Below are 19,976 nucleotides of genomic sequence, written 5' to 3' on the forward strand. Positions count from 1 at the left end.
GCCCACTTCCTGTTGTCTGCCATGGGCTACGCCCACCGAGGGAACTACACATGTGTTTATCACGTGGACGTTTATAACCGCAGCTTCTCGTCGTCTCAGAGCCCCGCCCTCTATCTCACTGTCGGAGGTAATGTCAGGACAATTACACACAAAACACCCACAATGCATCAGTAACAGTCACATGACCATGTTCCACAACATTCCCAGTGAGCAGAGTGAACAGGTGTGAGCAGAACCACGATGGTAGAACTGAGATCAGGTAAAGTCGGTCCAGTTGAACCTGTCAGAGACTGGGCTGAACCAACAAACACTCCTTTAATCTGAGCTCAGTTCAAAGCACAGCTGAGTTTAAACCCAGGTTTAAAGCCAGTCCATCCAGTTGAATGTGAAGCCCAGTTAGTGTCCACAGTTCAAGGTGCATCTGTACATGTGTGTGTGTGGTCCACATGTCCAGGGTCTAGAGGGGTCCACTGGTATCAGTCAGTCTATGAGCTGCAGCAGATGGAGGTCTGGACCAACACAGTTGGACACATGCACTGGAGTCCAATCTGTCCAATAGGACCAGTCCACTTCAACCATATCAACCAACACTTTGAAGTCAACTTCAGCTCAGAACTCAACTCATGGAATCTACAAACCAGTCCCACTAAAACCTGAGTCTGAAGGTCCACAGATTCAAGTCCAACCCAAACTGGTCTGGATCGGACCAGTTGGAGACACTGGTCCTGTTTTTTCATTCTGTCTCGTTTGTCCACAGAGACACATTCAGTCTGAAAAACACAAACGTCTGAACCAGGATTTTATTAGTACTAGTTCAGATCTGTCCAGTGGAGAATTACTGCACTGACCCATGGGTTTGAGCTGCAACAAGCAATGTAAGACCAACTGAGGCAACCAGCAACTTCTCATGTCTTAAACAACTGTGAAATAAAACATGTCCTGTGGTCATCGAACAGATGGAAGCGTTTCAGAGGTGTCCAATCATTGGCCTGAACCAAGAAGAAAAGGAAGGACAAGCTGAAACATATAAAACTGGGATAAACTGTCCATCATGCCTAGTGCCTCCAGTATTGGCCTGTGGGGGCAGTGATTACCCATCATGCCTAGTACCTCCAGTACAGGCCTGTGGGGTCAGTGTTCTGATGTGAGCTTGGTTCAGTGGGTCAGGTCTTGGTTCCATATACTGGTTCCATTAGATGAGGTCATGACCCTTGCCTTCCACCCCTGGCAGGGTACAGGCCTCGTACAAGTGAACTCCACCTTTCTCTTGGTCAGTTCTTGTGAGCTCCTTCCTCTTTAACTTCATTATGTGTATGTGGTTTTCTACACTGCAGTTCCAGGTTTGCCCTGGTCTTCCTCTGTCTCCTGTTCCCTGTAGGTTCCACTCTAGTGCTTGTCTTGTGATGTCATTTCCTGGGTTTCTGAGGGTCTGTCCAGTCCATGTCTATTTCCACAGTCTGATTTCTTCTTCTATTGGATTCTGTCCACTTCTGTCCCACAGTTCTTCATTTGTCTCCTTGTCTTTCCATTTGATCTTCAGGATTGTTCTCCTGCATCGGTTGGTGACAGTCTGGACTTTGTCCAGGACTGTCTTTGTGTCTTCCATGTTTCACAGCCACAGAACAGAACTGATTTCACATTTGAATTTAAAGTATTTAATGTATCTGTGTGCGTTGTCAGGTCTTTGTGTCTTTCCAAACTTGTGTCCAGTGACTGAAAGCTGTTCTTACTTTACTGATTCTTGTTTTTATATCAGCTTCTGCTCTGCCTTGTTTGTCGATGATACTCCAAAGGTTCAAGTCTTCCAGGGATCTTTTATCCGCTGTGACAGGATTACTCGGTATTTATTTATTTTTTAACTCCTTTTTATTGAAATTAGAACAATGACAATATAAAAAAGTCTTATGTAGTATTCAATTTATATGTGTCAAAACAACATTACACCCACACTCACATGTACACACACACACACACACACAAAAAAAAAGGGAGGAGGTCTGTCTACTTACTTAACATTAAAGTAATCTATAAAGGGCTGCCAAATTGAATAAAATAACTTTACATTATCTTTTAGTGAAATTTAGATTTTCTCCAAATGTAAGTGTTGCATAATGTCTTTCATCAGAGCCTGACGAGTTGGAGGATTTTCGATCTTCCAGTTTAACAGAATTAGACATCTGTCCAGTTGGGGATTACTTGATATTTTGTCTAACTGAAGAACTTTGGACTTTCCTGGATGTATGTGTGGGCTGTAGGTTCAGTTCACCTGTCTTTGTTTGCATCGGTACATGTGTATGAGACAGTCGGCCAAGAGCGTCCACACAGTCTAGGTCCTCCAGTTGTTACCAGAGTGTCCATTGGAGTCCATTTTGTCTTCCTTTGGTCGGTTCCTTCACGATCCAATCAACTGCCAGGATGAACAGAATTCTTGTGCTCCTCCTGTCTGTATGTGGACAGGTTGTGACAGGTGTCCTTTCTGTGCAGTTGGTTCCCTGGTCCATGGCCTTCACAACGTTGACTCGTTTCTCTGGTATTCCGTAGTGTCTCATGAGTTTCCAGAGTGTTGGAGCGGTTTATGTCCTCATATGCTTTTTGACAGTGGTTGAAGTTGACAAATCCAGGCAGGTTCCACTCTACAGACTGTTCCACCATGATCCGTTGGGTGCTCTGTGATCAACACCTGGGCCTGTATTCCTAAAGATTCTTAGTCCAAAGAGTTCCTCCTAGTGGCCAAATTCTAAGAAAATTCTTAGAATCATGATGTTTTCTTAGAATTTCCCCTAAAAATGAAGAGTAGATCCTAGTAAAGATAAAAGCTATTCCTAAAGAATCCTAGCCCTTAAAAGAGCTCCTAAGGTCAGATCTGTTCAGAGCAGGAAGAGGACTTTTAAGGGGCTTAGGAGTTCCCTAAGCAGAGGACAAAATGGCCGATGGAAGAGGCAGGAGGGATATTCTCCAAACACTGTATGACAGTGAATTAATGAAACGCTACCGATTGGATTGTGCAGGAACGATGTTTGTGGTTGATCTCATTACAGATGCACTTACTTCTCCAACCCAACGCCACAATGCAATACCACCCCAAATTAAAATCATCACAACTCTGAGGGATTTGACAACAGGGAAAATGCAACAATGCAGCAGTGATGACCTGGGTCTGTCACAACCCTCCATCTGCAGGGTCACAACCTCCTGAGGCCGCTCAGCAATCACAGACACTGATGAAAGCTGAGCCAGTTTACCCTTGTTAAGACCACATTGAGTTGAAATGTTGAAAGTTGAAAATGCAAAAATTAACAGCATGCCAATTAATACGAGCAAATAAATAGAACTATCACTATGTGAATACTGTGCCAGTGGGCCTGAGTTTTTTCACACATTTTGTCGGATAATTTTAAAGTATAGCTTACTATTCATTTAGCAGATATTTTCTTTTATGTGAAATATTATTTACAATCACACAGTCTTCGTAAGATTAAGTTTATCGATTTGAGGGTTCATCCCTTGCCCATTATCACCAAAAGTATATTTTTTTCTAGCTTTTAGGATCAACCAATCACAGCTTTTAAAATGATGACTCATACCTTGTAACGGGGTCGACCACACCTCTTCACTAAGATAGGAATTTCTGTCCATTCCTTGATCAGAGTTCTCTGAGAGTGTTCTGGAATCACTCCTAAGCTCAGACTCCTTGCTAGGAATTTTTAGGTTAAGTTAGGAGCTCTATGAGAGGATTCTCAGAATCTTTAGGAATATGGGCCCAGGTGTCCTTCCTTCCTTCCTTCCTTCCTTCCTTCCTTCCTTCCTTCCTTCCTGCCTTTGGTATTTCTTCATTGTCTTCAAACAGATGTTCCATGGGCGTTGTTTTAAAGGTTGTTTCTCTTGTGTTTCAGACTTGGTGACAAATCTGGTCATCAGGGTGGTGGTCTTCGTCCCGGCTCTGCTCATATTTGATCTTTGCCTCTTCTTCTTCTATAAGGTACGTTCACATCTGTCCTCAGTGGATCCATTGGACTTCAGACTGAGTCACACACAGGAGTCTGAACTGGACATGTGTGCTGCCATGTTTTTTCCAGGTCTCCGTGAAGCGGATCCGAATGAAGGCGGAGACAAACACGATGAGAGTTGTGGAGGAAACATCCCATTTGTAGAGTCCCAGTGGTTCAGTGTGAGTCCAGCTGATATTTGGATCGGATCAACAGTTTCACAGCTGAACCAATAAACGCCTTCATTCTGTTCTGATGCTTCACCATCCATCAACGTCTCAGCTTCTATTCACAGAGTTTATACGCATGTAAATACCACTTCATTCTGATCAGATTCTGACTTGTTTTTGAAAATAGTTTTTACTCAGAATAGTCCAAAGAGTTCTTCACTCTGTGTATGATGCTTTTATTCAAACAGTAGAACAACATTTATACTGAAATATGACTTTTTATGTGTAAAAATGACACTTTGATTCACTGGGTGTGATCCTAAAACTCCATCCATAGTTGACTGAATTGTGGGTAAATGTGGCAGATCTCCAAAGCCACATCCAGATGAGGTTCCATTCCATCAGGTCCAACATGAACCAGAGTTTTTGGTGCTTTGAGTGGACCACAGTTTTCTGTCCTACATTCATTGTTCAGTCTGAATGTTTCTTGTGTTTTGTTTGTGCGGTTCATATTTACTCTGCCGTCTGTGAAGAAACTCCTGATTTTGACTGTAGATTGATGCTTCCTGTGGAAATTCCACCATTTATCCAATTGTGGACTGAACGGAAACGCCACCGTTTGTCCAACGACGGACCGACCTGCTGAGATTAGATCTGATCAATCTGGAAATGGAAACGGAGAAAAGCTTCTGTTTGTGTTTGGAGTTATATTTGATCTGTGAGTCAATAAAAGTCTGTAATAAATGAATCTGATCATTTCAATAAAAACAAGATTTGATTGGACAGTTGTTGTTTGATTGACACAGTTTTGACATTGATTTTATTGATGGTGGTGATAACAGACATCTAAGTCTAAATAATCCAGACTGAAAGGGTCAATGAAATCCCATTCCTTGGAGTAACTTTACACAAGAAGTGAAGTTGGAAGACCCAGAAACCACATTAAAGTTCAAATATCAGAATATTAGGAATTATTGGTAAAGTCATAGAATTGTTGAGCACATGTCCCTTCTACCTTTTTTATTTCTATCTGTTGTATTTCTATCTGTTGTATTTCTCACATGTTGTGTCCAGATGACCATGGTGCTTGTAACACATATCATATAATATGATATGATCAGAACTTATTCACCAAATTGTCATTCAGTTCGGTTTCTGATTGTTATATTTTCCTATTAGTAGTAAACGGATTTTGTTCAGTAGCCAAAGAGTGAACTTCTTTGAAAAATGTCATTAAAAAAATGCTGTGACAGCGCCCCCTTGAAAAGTGGAAATACATTACGTCAGTGGGACCACGTCGAACATAAAGTTTGTCGTAGAGCCATGAAAATCAGTACACAGATTCATCGTCAGGAGACAAACAAAAAATATTACTATGACCACGCTCCGAAATCAACCGGAAGTCGGTCATATTGGATCAAAATTTCCAAAATGCTGAGTCAGTGTTTTCACTGACGTCGTATTTTAACTATCTCCTCCTTGGGCATTTGGCCGAATGAGCTCAAAATCAGTGTACAGTATCTAGAGAAGTGGAGCATCAAAAGTTAGCCAAATTTTTGGGATCGGCGTCACCGTTTTTGTGTGACAAGGTCGCAAAATTTACCATTACAAAAATTGCTTCAGCTGTCAAGGTAAAGGTTACTTTATTTGTACCCGTAGGCAGATTTGTTTTGCAGTCTAGGTGATTGCTTTGGTATTACAACAGTACATACATTGAACATGTAAGACAGGTACTTGATCATGCTTACAGACAGGACAAAAAGACAAAAAGTGCTCAGTGTTCCACCATTCATTAGTACAGTATAGCAGCATGGATAAGTTAAAGAATAAAATAAATAAATAAGATCAAATAAATAAAAACAGGATGCAATAAAACACAATAAAAACCAGAAAAGATAAGAACAATCCGGGATAAAAACCAGCATAAGAACATAAAATTTTAAAATTTGAAGTCACAATAATAATAATAAATTGAGCAAAGAAATAGGATGAATAACTAAAATAAGTAAATAAAGTGCAATGTCACTATTTCTTATTAAGCTCAGTGACGGCGACAGGAACAAAGCTGTTTTTATAACGCTGTGTCCTGCACCGGGGACTAAGAACCTCTGTCCAGAGGAAAGGAGCTGAAATTCACCTCATAAAGGATGGGAGTCGGGAGCTGTAAAAGTCAGTCTATTAACTGTTGATGCCAAAAGGTAATACCATAATTCCAACCGTACAAGTGTTGAGTCAAAATCTGGATAAAACAAAGAATACACTTTCACTACAATATTATCTGGTTCAAAAATGCTTTGTATGAGTGGGGCTTGGATGCAAGGTCATCTAATGGTTGCAAAAAAATGCTGTTTAATCACCAAAAGCCAGTGTTTCTCAACAGCCACAGACCACTGCTGCATACAGACACGAAAACTGAGACCAGGAGGAAGCCCTGAATCAATTCTGTGCATAAATGGTGTTGAGTTCTCTGGACCTGAGCTCACCTCAGACCAGAACACAGTGGATACATGCACTGGACAAATAAGACCACATGTCAGCATTTTCAGAAACTATGAATACTAGGTTCTATTTGGGGGATCTATGGGGTTTGGCCAACCACAGGTGGGCCTTTGAAGAACTGCAGATGTTGTCACTTGCAGGTTAGCTTCATTTTAAAGCCTTGTAGGATGCTGCTCAGATGTAAAGGTTAAAAGTTCAAAGGTTAACTTACTTTATTATCCCCAAAGGGAAATTCAGTCTGTGCACTTTACCTACCCGTCCTAATACACATACAGTACCTAGCATTAGCATTAGCACACATTAGGAGCAGTGAGTTGCCATTGAAGATGATCCAGGAGCTTCACTGGTAGACCTCAGTTAGAGGCACTGACAGAGGAATTAACCTGTATGGACCTAACTTTTCAACTTTAACCATTATTTTCCTGATCAAGTGCTTTGAATGACTTACACAAAGTCATTAAAGGTTACATCATAGTTTATCTGCCTAAAGGGATATTTCAGAAAACTAAGATATGTTGTCAGTATATTATTGCCAAATTTAAAAGTTCTTGTTATATTGGAACTAGGGATGTAACAATATGAAAATTTCATGTCACGGTTATCATTATCGTGATATTGTTGAAATTGTGTTCAAAATGTTCAAAAAGTACTAATACACACACTGAAATAATTTAACCAAGATGTATTTTAAAAAATAATAATAATAATAAAATAAAATAATAGACACAATGTACTTGCTGTGGCAGAAACATTCAAATATCAACATGTAAATATTAAACATACAAATGTGCATTAAAGATGGAACCTTATGGCCATTGTTTGGCCATTTTCCAGATCAAGTTTGAGTTGTTTTAGTTTTTTTTTCATAGATAGATAGATAGATAGATAGATAGATAGATAGATAGATAGATAGATAGATAGATAGATAGATAGATAGATAATCAAACACGGTTACCATGATAATTAGAATTTAAACGGTAATACCTACTATCTGGAATTTTACCACGGTTTATCATTATACCGGTAATTGTTACATTCCTCATTGGAACTTGTCATTGCTGTCTTAAACTTATCTTCTAGTCTGTGAAGACCTCTTCAGCCTCACCCCCAGCAAAGATAATCTGATGGGATGAACGTGGTGCCATCAGCGCCATCAGAGATGACAACCTCAGAAACTACAAGACTTCACACAGTGATATTATGTTGTTTTCCAAACCTCATATTACAGTTACTTTGTCCTTTGTAAAGGCCAAACTTTGTGTTAAAGGAGTTGTGTTCTATTGAGAGAGGGCTGTGAAGTGTTTTTTAAATAGTGTCAGAGAGAAGTGTTTGCCATTAAAAAGTATCAGGTTAATTTTATAACAGCTTTGCTTTTCTGACAGGACCACTGACTTGCTGTCATATCTATGCTGGAGGTGTCACAATTTGCAAAGTAAAGCAGAGTCCCACTCTGCTGGGAAAACTTGTGAGTGCTGTGACACCAGTGTTTTTGGCAGATGGCAGATAACGAGGCGGAGGAAGAAAGAAAGAAGCCAGGCAGCAACGAGACAGACTGCAGGGTGAGAGATACATACACAGGCTGAAACTGCTAAAAAAAAAAAAAACGAAGAGCAAAGGGTGGTGTTAAGGACCCCCCATGAATAGATGCAGATCATAGTTTAGGTTCTGTGTAAGGTGTACTTCTGACTCAGTGGGTACGGTTACATGATGTTTTTTAAATCCGATTTATTTTTCCAGAAGAAATTAATTTGGAACTAAAGTATTTTCTCTTCTGTTTACATGGAAATGTTAAACCTGAATAAAGGTTTACATGTGGTATTAATGAGGTAGATAAGTGAGCACAAGGGTTTGTGCTGCAGCGCTCACGTTGCCTTGTTCTGGCTGCCCTTCTGTTAGCTTAGCTTAGCCCTTCTGTTAGCGTAGCTTAGCATAGTCACTGTATTTCCATGGTCACACATAGCCAGTTTTTTAAAGGTGATTTGTTGTCTTTTGTCAGTGATTTTCTGAAATCCGATTCTCTCTAATTATTTCTTTAGATCTGCAACTTACTGGACTCATACAATCTTGGGACTGTTGTGTTGACGAGAGTTGGAAAATCTTTTTGTTGAAGGGATGCATGCGCTAAATTAGCTTTGCTTTACCGTTTTAGCTTTGCATTAGTTTTTATTTCCCAAGATTTTATTCCTGCAGTAAGTCACATGACCATGATTTGAGCCACAGTTTGAGATCATATTGACCCCAGCGGACTAAAGGAATGATTAGGGAGAACTGAATTTACCAAAATCACTCATAAAATACTACGAATCACTTACAAAAGCCTGGCTACGTCTGACCTGAGGAATGAAGCCATTATGCTAAGCTAGGCTAAGCTAAGCTAACAGAAGGGCTGTGAGAACAAGGCAATTGGTGCACTGCAGTGCAAACTGTTTGGCCCACTTATGGAACTCATTAGTGCATGACAAATGAATGAATAAAAAACAGGTGGTGAACTGTTCCTTCAGGGTTCTCCAGGCTGGTAGATCCCATCAGTAGGGCTGGGTATCATGGCCAATTCCCATAATCGATTCGATTTCGATTCATAAGGTTCTGAATCGATTAATCGCGATTTGATTCGATTCAATATCGATTCAATTCAGTATTAATTGATTGATTCAGAGTAATTTAGTGATACTAAAGTACAATTTTGAGTTGTAACCTGATTATTTGAGTAGCGCAGTCATGCAACACATCAATACTGGAATCGATATTGATATTAGAAAGGAAATAAATCTGACATTTCAGCAGTAAAAAGCTGAAACTGCTCTGAAATAATGATCAGGACAGAAACATTGCCATGTTTTTACAGTGGCTCAGAATGTACTTCTTCATCATCTTTATTCTGTTTTATGGCTGGAGGCTTCTACTCATGGGGGGCGCTCCATAATTGTTGGTCAGAGCAGAGCAGGGCTGGGGGGTGCGCGCTCAGACATTGTGGCTTTACTCTTCCTCTAACTCCATACTCAGCCATAGGTGATAGTATGGATCCAAGTAATTATTCCAAGAACGACCGGCTTCCGCAACTCGCTGGGTGGCCAGTTCCTTCACACTGCAGGTTCCAGTTTGAGGCCAGAGGACCTCCAGCGGAGGGGTTTTTCCTCACCCTTCCTCCGCATCTTTTCTGCGACAGAGCTGTCACGAGTGAGACCAAGACAACCCCCCAGGGGTTCGCAAGACAGAGCCAGCCACGCTTCCGCGTACTCTCAGTCCTGCTCTGAAAGATCGATCTCATCCACTATTAATCGATTACGCAAAATTAAAATGAGATTGATCTAAGATCGATTAAATGGATTTTTTTACCCAGCCCTACCCATCAGAATAGCCCACTGGAACGCTTTGGGAAGACTAGACTGCAGTGCATATTCTTCCGCCTGCGCAGAATGTGTGCGTCATCACGACAGGACAAGACACTGAGCATGTGCAGAATGGAAGGAATAAAGTCCAAACGGAATAAAGGGTTTACATGTCCAAGGAATAATTTAGTTCGGAATTAAAAGGGGATTAAACCAGTGACTTCATTCGGGTTTAAATTAAATCCGAACTATTCTTTTTCAACTGGAATAAGGTGTTTACATGGGCATCTGAAATAGGATCGAACCTTTAATCAGATTAAACCAGGAATAAAAGTTGTCTTGTAAACGCACGGATTGTCATTTTATTAAAAAAAAAAAAGGTCTCCACCTGGATTTCACACATTTAGTACTTCAGATCCTTCCATTGGATAATTACTGCAGTGATTAATATGTTTTAGATACAAGCTCTTTAACCTCTGACTTAACTGATGCAGTAGCTCCTCTTTTCTTAAATGTGATGGCCGTGCCCACAGCCACAAAAACAGTTGCAGCAGCCACACTCACAAACACCATCAGCACATGTTGAGTTAGGTTGAGCTGCAGTCACTTGGTATACATACAACACTCAGTTTTATTTTTTATTTTTTTTTGTTACCTAGGCCAAGGAGGTTATTTTTTTGCCAGGGTTTGTTTGTTTGTTTGTTTGTTTGTTTGTTTGTTTGTTTGTTTGTTTGTTTGTTTGTTTGTTTGTTTGTTTGTTTGTTGGATAGGGAGCAAGATAACTCAAAAAGTTATGGACAGATTTTCATGAAATTTTCAGGAAATGTTGATACTGGCACAAGGAACAAATGATTCAATTTTGGTGGTGATGGGGGGGCACAGATCTGCCTTGGTGGAGGTCTGCACTCTTGGTGGACGTCTGAACTGTGAATGTCACATGGCCGTAAGTGGTATCGGTGCATTTGTATTGGATATCTTTTACGAGTACGAGTACAAACACTGAGTATCGGAGCCGATGCCAATACTCGTATCAGTATCGGTGCGTCCCTAATAATTACAGTATTGCTCTGAACTGCTCTAAAATGTCACATATTTCTCTACTGATGAAGCTTGTCTCCCAGTAAACTCATAGACACCAGTACTGATCCGATTCAGGCTCAGTTCACTCACTGAAGCAGATGTTGTGTCCAAAGAAGCTAGGACCTCACATTCCAATAGATCCACGTCTAAAACAACAGTCATGACACTTTGCGTAGCACATCCCAGCAACAAGACGTGAACTGACAGTCGGCAAGTCACGTCAACAAGTGAGGCCCAATCAGAAGACGGAGTCAGATGATGTTGCAAAGTCCAACCCATTGTTCGGGGCGGAGTCACCCAAGAAGATAACTGTCAACCACACCTGGTTTTCGGGGCTCAAGTTCCTGCGGTAGCCCTTGTCCAGAGAGACCAGCGCTGAGTTTTATATTTCACATGTGATCAGAATAAATTCTTAAACTGAGACCAAGTGCATCCTGAACTCGTCTTTGGAACTTCCAATCAACAAACTCGAAAAATCCTAACACTCTGTTTTTAGCCTCTCTGGGTATATCCCATCTTGCCTGGGGCTTTGCTGTTTTTAACTTCTGTGTGGCTTCTCTTACTTCCAAGACTGTGATGTCATTCAGATTTATGTCGAGGTCTGTGCAAGCTTCAGTGATGTTGGGGAGTGTTTGTGGTTGGTTTAGTATTTAGTTGGAATGTTCCTTCCACCTGTCTCCTCTGTGATGGTTGTTCCATCTGAGGTTTATACCGGTAAGTCTTGGTTAGTGGTGTCGGATCCACATCGTTTCCATGTTATCTTGTAAATTGTCTTCATATCCTTTCTCTGTGCTGCAGTTTCTGCATTTTTGGCAAGTTTTTCTGCAAACTGCCTCTTATCCTTTCTTGCTGCTTTTTTTTTATGTCTCTTTTTCTTTCTCCTTGTACTGAGTTTTAAGCTTCCTTTCAAGCCTTGGGGATTTTGAGTCCAACAGTTCCTTTCTGGTCTGTTTTCTCTCTTCAGTGAGTTGCCATGTGTTCTCTGATACCCACCTGGATTTGTTGTTCCTTTTACATCTGATGGTCTCTTTTGCAGCATGTGTCATTGCTTCATTAGAGGCATGTATTGTCATTGTTTCCTCATTTTGGAGGCTGGAGAAATGGTTTTTCAGCGCAATATTGAAGTTTTTTCTTATTCTTGTGTCATGTTAGTCATCAACATTGAGGCGTCTTTCCTTTATGTTTTTACAAAGCATTAAAAAACACAAAAACATACCCATTTATACGTAATAACCGTATATATAATTCCCCACCCATATGTATCAGTGGCGGCTGCTCGTCTTTCAGAGAGAGGAAGCTCATTGTCGGCTTACATCAAAAAATTGTCAAGTTATTTAAACATAAATTCGGCCCTCCGTTCCTTGTGATTTGTATATTTGTGTATTTACAGTGCAAGAAATGAACAAGTAATTTCGTAGTGGTTTCTCTGATTTCACAGCAGAATGTGTGAAGGTATTAAACTGAACTGTGTCAGTGAAGGAGCAGATCTGAAAACAGCTGTCAATCAAACGGGATTCAGCCTTTCGACTGATCCTCCAATCAGTACGTGGAAGCTCAGCGTCCAGCCCATCCGAGCTCCGCCCACAGCTCCATTCATCCCCAGAGACGCTGAGCATCCAGGGGCGGGACAACATGGTGGCATTTATCCAATTACCGTCCAGTTTAGAGTCAGTGAAAAAACCAGTTCCACTCAGTCCCATTGAAGTGCATGGACGCTGAGCGTCTACGGACAAATGCACTGAGCAGAGATCGAATGAGAAAACAGACACGAGAATGGAGGAGAAGTGAACAACATCCAGTCAACTGATTTGTGATAAAGCTGATTCTGAACGAACTCGTCTGGTAGATGAACGTGTTCTAACACATTTGTAGTCAATGAAATGTCAACACAACCGAACAGATTTAACCATTTAATTTTCATAATTTTAGGGGAAGCTGAGCTTCCACTGCAGTCTGAGAGAAATCGCCTCTACATATATACACCCACTCGCCCATGTTCACAATGATGAATAAAAATAAAATATTTGTATGTACACTCACACAGAAATATACACCAACACATATATTTACAATAACAAATGCTTACGCGCTTAGATTAATACACATACATGTCTACACACACACACACACACACACACACATATACAAACTTACACCTTACATACACCTCTTCCCCCTCTTTTTTATATGAGAAACAGGCTTAGAAGTCTATAATATTCCATGGGAGTGTCAGTCATCTGTCCAGTGTTCTTCTTCTACATAGTTCAGTCAGAATGTGTTTGACCACTGTGTCACTGTCTGTAAAGTTCTGATTAATGATCGTTACACATCATGTTTTCCACAGTTCGACCGAAACAATGCAAATTTTTAACTGGAAGAGTCTTTGTGGATTTGGTGGCATTTTTCCTTCTAGGCGTCCATACATGACAGAACAGTAGCTGATTGAGCAGCTCCAGCCAGTGTTTGTTAAGAAGGTCCAAACAGCTGAGGCTCTGTAACAGTCAGTGAGGACGTGTTCCAGGGTTTCATCCTGAAACGTCTTTCCCTGTTATGACCAGTCTTTGTTTTCCTCAGCTTGAGGCTGATTTTAGCCACAACAAGGTTATGATCACTGCCTATGTCGGCGCTTCTCTTCACTCTTACATCCTGGAGGGATCTTTTCCACTTGTTTATGATGACATGGTGGATTTGGCTCTTTGTTGTCCCATCTGGTGATGTCCATGTTAGTTTTTGGAATGTCTTTATGTGCTGTGCCACAGATGGGTAGATCAAAATCTTCACAAATATCAATCAGGCGTTCACCATTGTATTGAGGACTTGTTTAAGTTCATATGATGCAGATATGGACAAAACCTTCTCTTTTGCTTTCTCACTCAAATTGTTAGTGTAGTTTTTTATATCGACCAATTTAATACAAATATATAAATACGGTACTCTAATTTGACAAATGCAAACTCAGCTGTAAATGTCACATTATGTTATTAAATGTCGATGTTTCAGACGTGGGTCCATGTGCTGCTTCAGTCTGCTTTACAATGATGTTTTAATCCCAAGTATGGGTTATAGCGTTCTCTGTCGTCAGTGGTTTCTGACTCTCGATTCGGTCTGTCACTCAGTAATTGGCTGCGATTCTCTTGACCTTTAGGAGGAATAACTCCAAGTTATCTGCCTTCACTTTGTGTTTCACACTTTTATTAATGAACTCAAACAGAGAGCCTTTTGCCTGCTATCTAAATGTCATCAGGCATCAGGAAACACTGGGAAAGTTTCACTCCAGCACTTTTTGGATAGTTTCTGGTTGTATTTTCCCTCCTCTGTGCAAGGACCAGCGGACTTTGCTGAGGAGTATACTTTGGCACAGTCTGCCCACGGAATAAACCAACGAAGCAGCTGTTCAGGGCCAGCATGCAAATTACATTGTGAACTCTGCTTGGCTTCCTCCATTCTTTCTGGGCCGCTTTCCAGAACAGGGATTAGACCTAGTTCTGGAATAAAGTGGCCTTTAAAACCCCATAAACAGAGTTGACCTATTCAGACACTGTTTAAAATAGTCCTGCACTGGACTTGATATTCAGTCAACCATTCATTTTTGAAAGAAGAATAAAATATCTCCACGATTAAGATAAATCAGCTTTATATCTGTATCCATCAGCTGAACATTGTGGCTTGTTTTGTTTATTTGAATTAAACCAGCTTTCCAAAGGTGTCCAACTCCTCTGGGATGGTAAAGACCAAGGTTATTATTGTTAAGGAAAACTACCAAAATGATGAAAACTGGGATTGTAAAAACATTTTCATTAACTGAAATTAATAAAAACTATAATTAAAAGGAAAAACTAACTGAAACTGTATTGTGTGTTTACAAAACTAACTAAAACGGATAAAAATTATGGATAAAATTCCCTTCGTTTTTGTCTTTGCAAATGTCGGATTAATACGAAAGCAATTTATTTCCCTCGAATAATTTTAGCTGCTGGCACCATATGATATTTAACAGTCCGTCACTTCTCGTCACTTGTGGTTTCCAGTCGTCTTCTGGTCCCCACTCTACCTGGAAACATGGAGACTAAAGTTGGGAGAAAGCAGCAGAGTCCTGTCTGGGATTTATTTGAATACAATGGAGAAGAAGAGAAAAGATATGAAAAAACTAAACTAAAACTAAGCATTTAGAAAATAACGAAAACTAATAAAAACTATCAAACCTGCTCTAAAAAGTAATTAAAACTAACTGAATTAGAGAAAAAAAAAGTCCAAACTAAATAAAACTAAACTATTGTGACGGCCCTGCACCTTTTGGGCACTAGGGGCACTGTCAGTTTTCTTTTTTCAGATGGAGGTGTCCTGACTGATTGCACCTGTGACGGGCCTGTTTAAGCAGCTCAACATGGATGCTTCAGTCTCTCTCTCTCTGGTCTGGCCCGGTCTGGTCTCTCTCTCTCCATCTGCTCGGCTCTGGTCTAGTCTAGTCTGGTCCTGCTCTACCCTGGTCCTCATCCTTCTCTCGACTGACGCTTTTGATGCTCATTGTACTTTTGGTTGTTAGTTGGACTTAATAAACCTCTGTTATATTTTTACCACCTCGTTCGTCTCCATTTTGCCATAACCTAAGAGCCGGGTTGTGACACTATAATGAAAAATCCAAAACTATTAGAACCTTGGTAAAGACACAATATGACAGCAGTGACTGGAGTCGAAGCTACTGTAGAAGGCAGTTTTTCCATGTCTGCCAACATGTACGTACAGTAGAACCTCACAGGATGAGTTTAATTTGTTCCATGACTGTACTCATTTTGTGATTTACTCGCTTTACAATCAATTTTTCCTATTGAAATGAATTGAAATATAATTTATCCGTTCCAGCCACCAAAAACCATCCACCAATTATTTTCTTTTATGGTTTTTAAAATGCAAAAAGTGCAGTTAGAAAGAACATAACAATCATAAAAACATTATAAAAGAGAATGCAGAAGAAATAAACTGGTTTTATTACCTTATTTACCTTAAAGATGAAATGAGGACGACAGTGGAGGAGGAGGAGGAGAAGGAGGAGGAAGAGGAGGAGGAGGAGAAGGAGGAGGAGGAGGAGAAGAAGAAGGAGGAGGAGGAGAAGAAGGAGAAGAAAAAGGAGGAGGAGAAGAAGGAGGAGGATTACTTTTTGGAAGGAGAATTTCAGGTAGAACAGTTTCTGGTGTTTTCTGTCGCTTCAGATCGCATTTGCCTTTTCTGTCACGATGTTGCCTTAATTAGATAAACTCATGACCTGAGCGCCCAGAGGCTGCTCCTATTGGACAGAGCATGTACGAGCTCAGGGCTGATCTGCGGTGGCTAGTATGAAGCTGTATGGAGCTCGATTGTACTGTGGGTTTCCACTCATATTTCAGGATAAAAATACTGACAATAACATAATGCGAATTACTGGTACACTACTGCGAGGATCTACTGCACAGGTGTCAAACATGCGGCCCGGGGGCCAAATCCAACCCACCAAAGGGTCCAGTCTGGCCCTTAGGATGAATTTGTGAAATGCAAAAATAGATATTAAGATATGAAGAATCTTTTTAGTTCAGGTTCCACACGCAGACCAATTCAATCTCAAGTAGGTCAGATCAGTAAAATACTATCATAATAATCTATAAATACTCACAACTCCAAATTTTTCTCTTTGTAAATGTAAATATTTTTCATGTATTTACACTAAAACAAAGTATAATTTCACAAAAATTTGAATAATCTGAACAAATGTGAACAACCTGGAATGTCTGAAGAGAAGTAAGTACAATTTTAACAAGAAAAGCACTCGGAGAGCGCAGACCTACACCAAGAATGATCTACCCCCCCCCACCGATCACCATCAAAATTAATCATTTGTTCCTTGTGCCAGTATCAACATTTCCTGGAAATTTCATGAAAATCTGTCCATAACTTTTTGAGTTATCTTGCTAACAAACAAACAAACAAACAAACTAGAAGCACTCAGAGAACACAGACCTCCGCCCAGGCAGATCAGTGCCCCGGATTTGGAGGAAAATTTCAGGAAATGTTTGATAAAATTTTGGTGGTGATCGGGGGGGGCGGGGGTGGACGAGGGCCCACTGATCTGCCTTGGCGGAGGTCTGTGCTGTCTTTTCTAGAAAAGCACCCATAGAGCGCAGACCTCCCTCCACCAAGGCAGATCAGTGGGCCCTCGTCCCCCCCACCCCACCTCCGATCACCACCAAAATTTAATCATTTGTTCCTTGTGCCAGTATCAACGTTTCTTGAAATTTTCATCCAAATCTGTGTATAACTTTTTGAGTTATCTTGCACACAGACAGACAAACCAACGCCGACACAAACATAACCTCCTTGGCAGAGGTAACAATATTCCACCTGTTACTAAATGTTTTGTGTATTTGTAGATCCACTGTGATCTGTAAGTTGTAATGTACATGTGTAAATGATAAACTGAGGCAGAATATTGTTAAAATTACACTTACCGTACTTTACGGACTATAAGCCACTACTTTTTTCCTGTTTTGAACCCTGCGGCTTGTACAACGATGCAGCTCGACTATAGCTTTATACAGGCTAACGTCCTCCAGGGGGCGCTCTAGCAAGAAGCGCAAAAGTGAGAGACAGATGGAAGAGGTGATGAAGAGGAGAAGTTTTAATCTGAACTTTTAACAATCATTTAGTGTGTCATGCACAAACCCTCATCATGGAAAACACACGAAGAAATGCATATTTTGCAGCTTTTAAATTAAAAGCAATCGATGCGTCAGTCTAAGAAGGAAATAGAGCTGCAGCACTGAAGTGCCATTGAGCAACACCGGAGGAGAGATGTAGAAGGAGTGTGACGGAGAATTTGAGGCTGTTCAACTGAAGAACACTGAAGAAGACGACTGCAGCGGTTTAATGAGCAGAAGGAAGATGGAGACACAGATCAATGACTTTTCTGGGTTTTTGAACCAGCCTGTTCCTGCCGTTTTACTGCCGTGTTACAGACACTGTTTGGAAAAAAGCAGTGAAGGTATGGAAATAAATACTTAAATAATCTGTCTGTTTACCATCTGTCTGTGGAAATATCTCATGTCACAACATGGACACCTGCAGCTTATAGTCAGGTGCACCTTATAGCCTGGAAAGTACGGTATTTTTTCAGTTTGTTCATGTTATTCACATTGTTTGAAAGGATAGTTTGTAGATGGAAACTTTTTCATAATGTAAATTTACTTTTTTCGCTCTAAAACATAGAGAAAAGTTTGGAGCTGACATTATTTCTATATTATTCTGTTATTATTTTACTGGTCCGACCCACTTCAGATCAAATTTAGTTGAATGGGGCACCTGAACTAAAATGAGTTTGACAGCCCTGTTCTACTGTACGTGTAATTCACCAGCTGTTGCCCTTTTAGCTCATCCCGTTTATGTCTATCTGTACCTTATTCTGATGTGTTAAAATCAGCGTATTCATTTCATAGACTTGACCTTTGACCTGTAAATAATAACACGCTGTGCCGTAACCTTTTCCCACGTATGTAAAAGTGTCGGGTCTCCTGATGTCAGCCGTCTGTGAAAATAAAAGAGCAGATCCATTTTTTTCCCTTTTGAGCTTCCCACGCCGCTCCATGACAGATGAAGAATGAAACGCAGCCTTCTGATTGAATCAAAGCATCAACGCTCGTGGCTAAGTACTCTTGTGATCTTTCAAATTAAACTGATGGATCGTGACAGCACAGAGTGGAACGGATTCAGGATGTCACAGTCAACGCCATCAAATGGACACTTTCCATAACAAATGTGACGCAGATCTCATAAAATTATGATAATGATTGGGTAGAGTAATAAAATCTGTATATATCAAATCACCTTTTGTATTGCTATGCTGTGCTTTAGGCAATCAATAACTACAGCTACGGGAAACAGCAGTGGTTCTGCACCATATAGACGGGTATTTTTAAAACGAAAAGGAAATGAAAAAAAGGAAATTTCAAAGTGAAATAAAAGTGTCAGCTCTAATTTTTGTCATGTTATGTGTATGAGCTGTAATCTGTTTTCCCTGTGATGCCTGCCATACCTGGATGAAATGAAAGGCAAACTAAAAAAGCCCTTTCTTTTTACATGACATGAACATTTTTGATGTGCAGTGCTACAACAGAATATTCAGTAACACTTTATATAATAAGTCCACACTATGAAGCATTACTTAAGCATTAACAAATACTGAATTCATTATTTATAAAGCATATTTCTGACATGAATACTCATTAGTATATGGTTTATAAGCATAGTTTTAAATGTTTTACTATTACTCATTCATAATCATAACACTGGGTTACAAAAAAATGTTTTTTGCAAGTTGTCTGGGTTTTTTCAACTGAATTAGCACCATTTTGCACCGCTAAAACTAAAAATGACATCTGTTTTTCTCAATCAGGTCAGGTTTTTTTTGCTAATTTGATTTTGAAAAATTTGATCTTCTCACAAAATATAATAATTAATACCAAAATCAGATTGGTAAGCACACTTTCTGAAACTTGTGACTTGATTCCTGTTAGGTACAATGGTGTATTCACCGCAGATGTAGCAGAATACGTCAGGCTTATTTTTGCAAGATCTTCTAGTCGAAGCCATTTCATTCACCTGTAATATTAAAAAAAAAACATTAATCATAAATTGGCAAAAGTGAAATCTTCAGAACTCGTTTATTGTGAGAAATATGAAAGAATTTTGTATCATATGATGTGAAAATGCCCATAAATGTAAGCAAAAATGTTAAAAAGCCAATATGTGGCATAGTTCAGAAAGTTGACCTGATTGAGCAAAATGAATGTGATTTTTGGATTCAGCACCAAAATGATCCCAAATCAGCTCAAAAAACTGAAACAATAAATTTGTTGTTGACCAGTGTAATCATTCATCATTCAGTTATG

The 19,976-nt window shown here is 40.0% G+C and overlaps 2 long non-coding RNA genes across 2 annotated transcripts; one reads left to right on the forward strand and one right to left on the reverse strand.

Moving 5' to 3' along the window:
* The first annotated feature begins 80 nt into the window (after positions 1 to 80).
* LOC115412700 (uncharacterized) lies at positions 81 to 4,159 on the forward strand. Its single transcript, XR_003934369.1, has 3 exons — positions 81 to 127; positions 3,894 to 3,979; positions 4,077 to 4,159. It is a non-coding gene; the product is annotated as an uncharacterized LOC115412700 (long non-coding RNA).
* LOC115412701 (uncharacterized) lies at positions 3,897 to 17,711 on the reverse strand. Its single transcript, XR_003934370.1, has 3 exons — positions 17,535 to 17,711; positions 7,820 to 7,830; positions 3,897 to 3,907 (listed from the first exon to the last, which is right to left on the reverse strand). It is a non-coding gene; the product is annotated as an uncharacterized LOC115412701 (long non-coding RNA).
* Between the last annotated feature and the right edge of the window lie 2,265 nt (positions 17,712 to 19,976).

This window comes from Sphaeramia orbicularis, chromosome 21 (genome assembly GCF_902148855.1).
Source record: "Sphaeramia orbicularis chromosome 21, fSphaOr1.1, whole genome shotgun sequence".
Classification (NCBI taxonomy): domain Eukaryota; kingdom Metazoa; phylum Chordata; class Actinopteri; order Kurtiformes; family Apogonidae; genus Sphaeramia; species Sphaeramia orbicularis.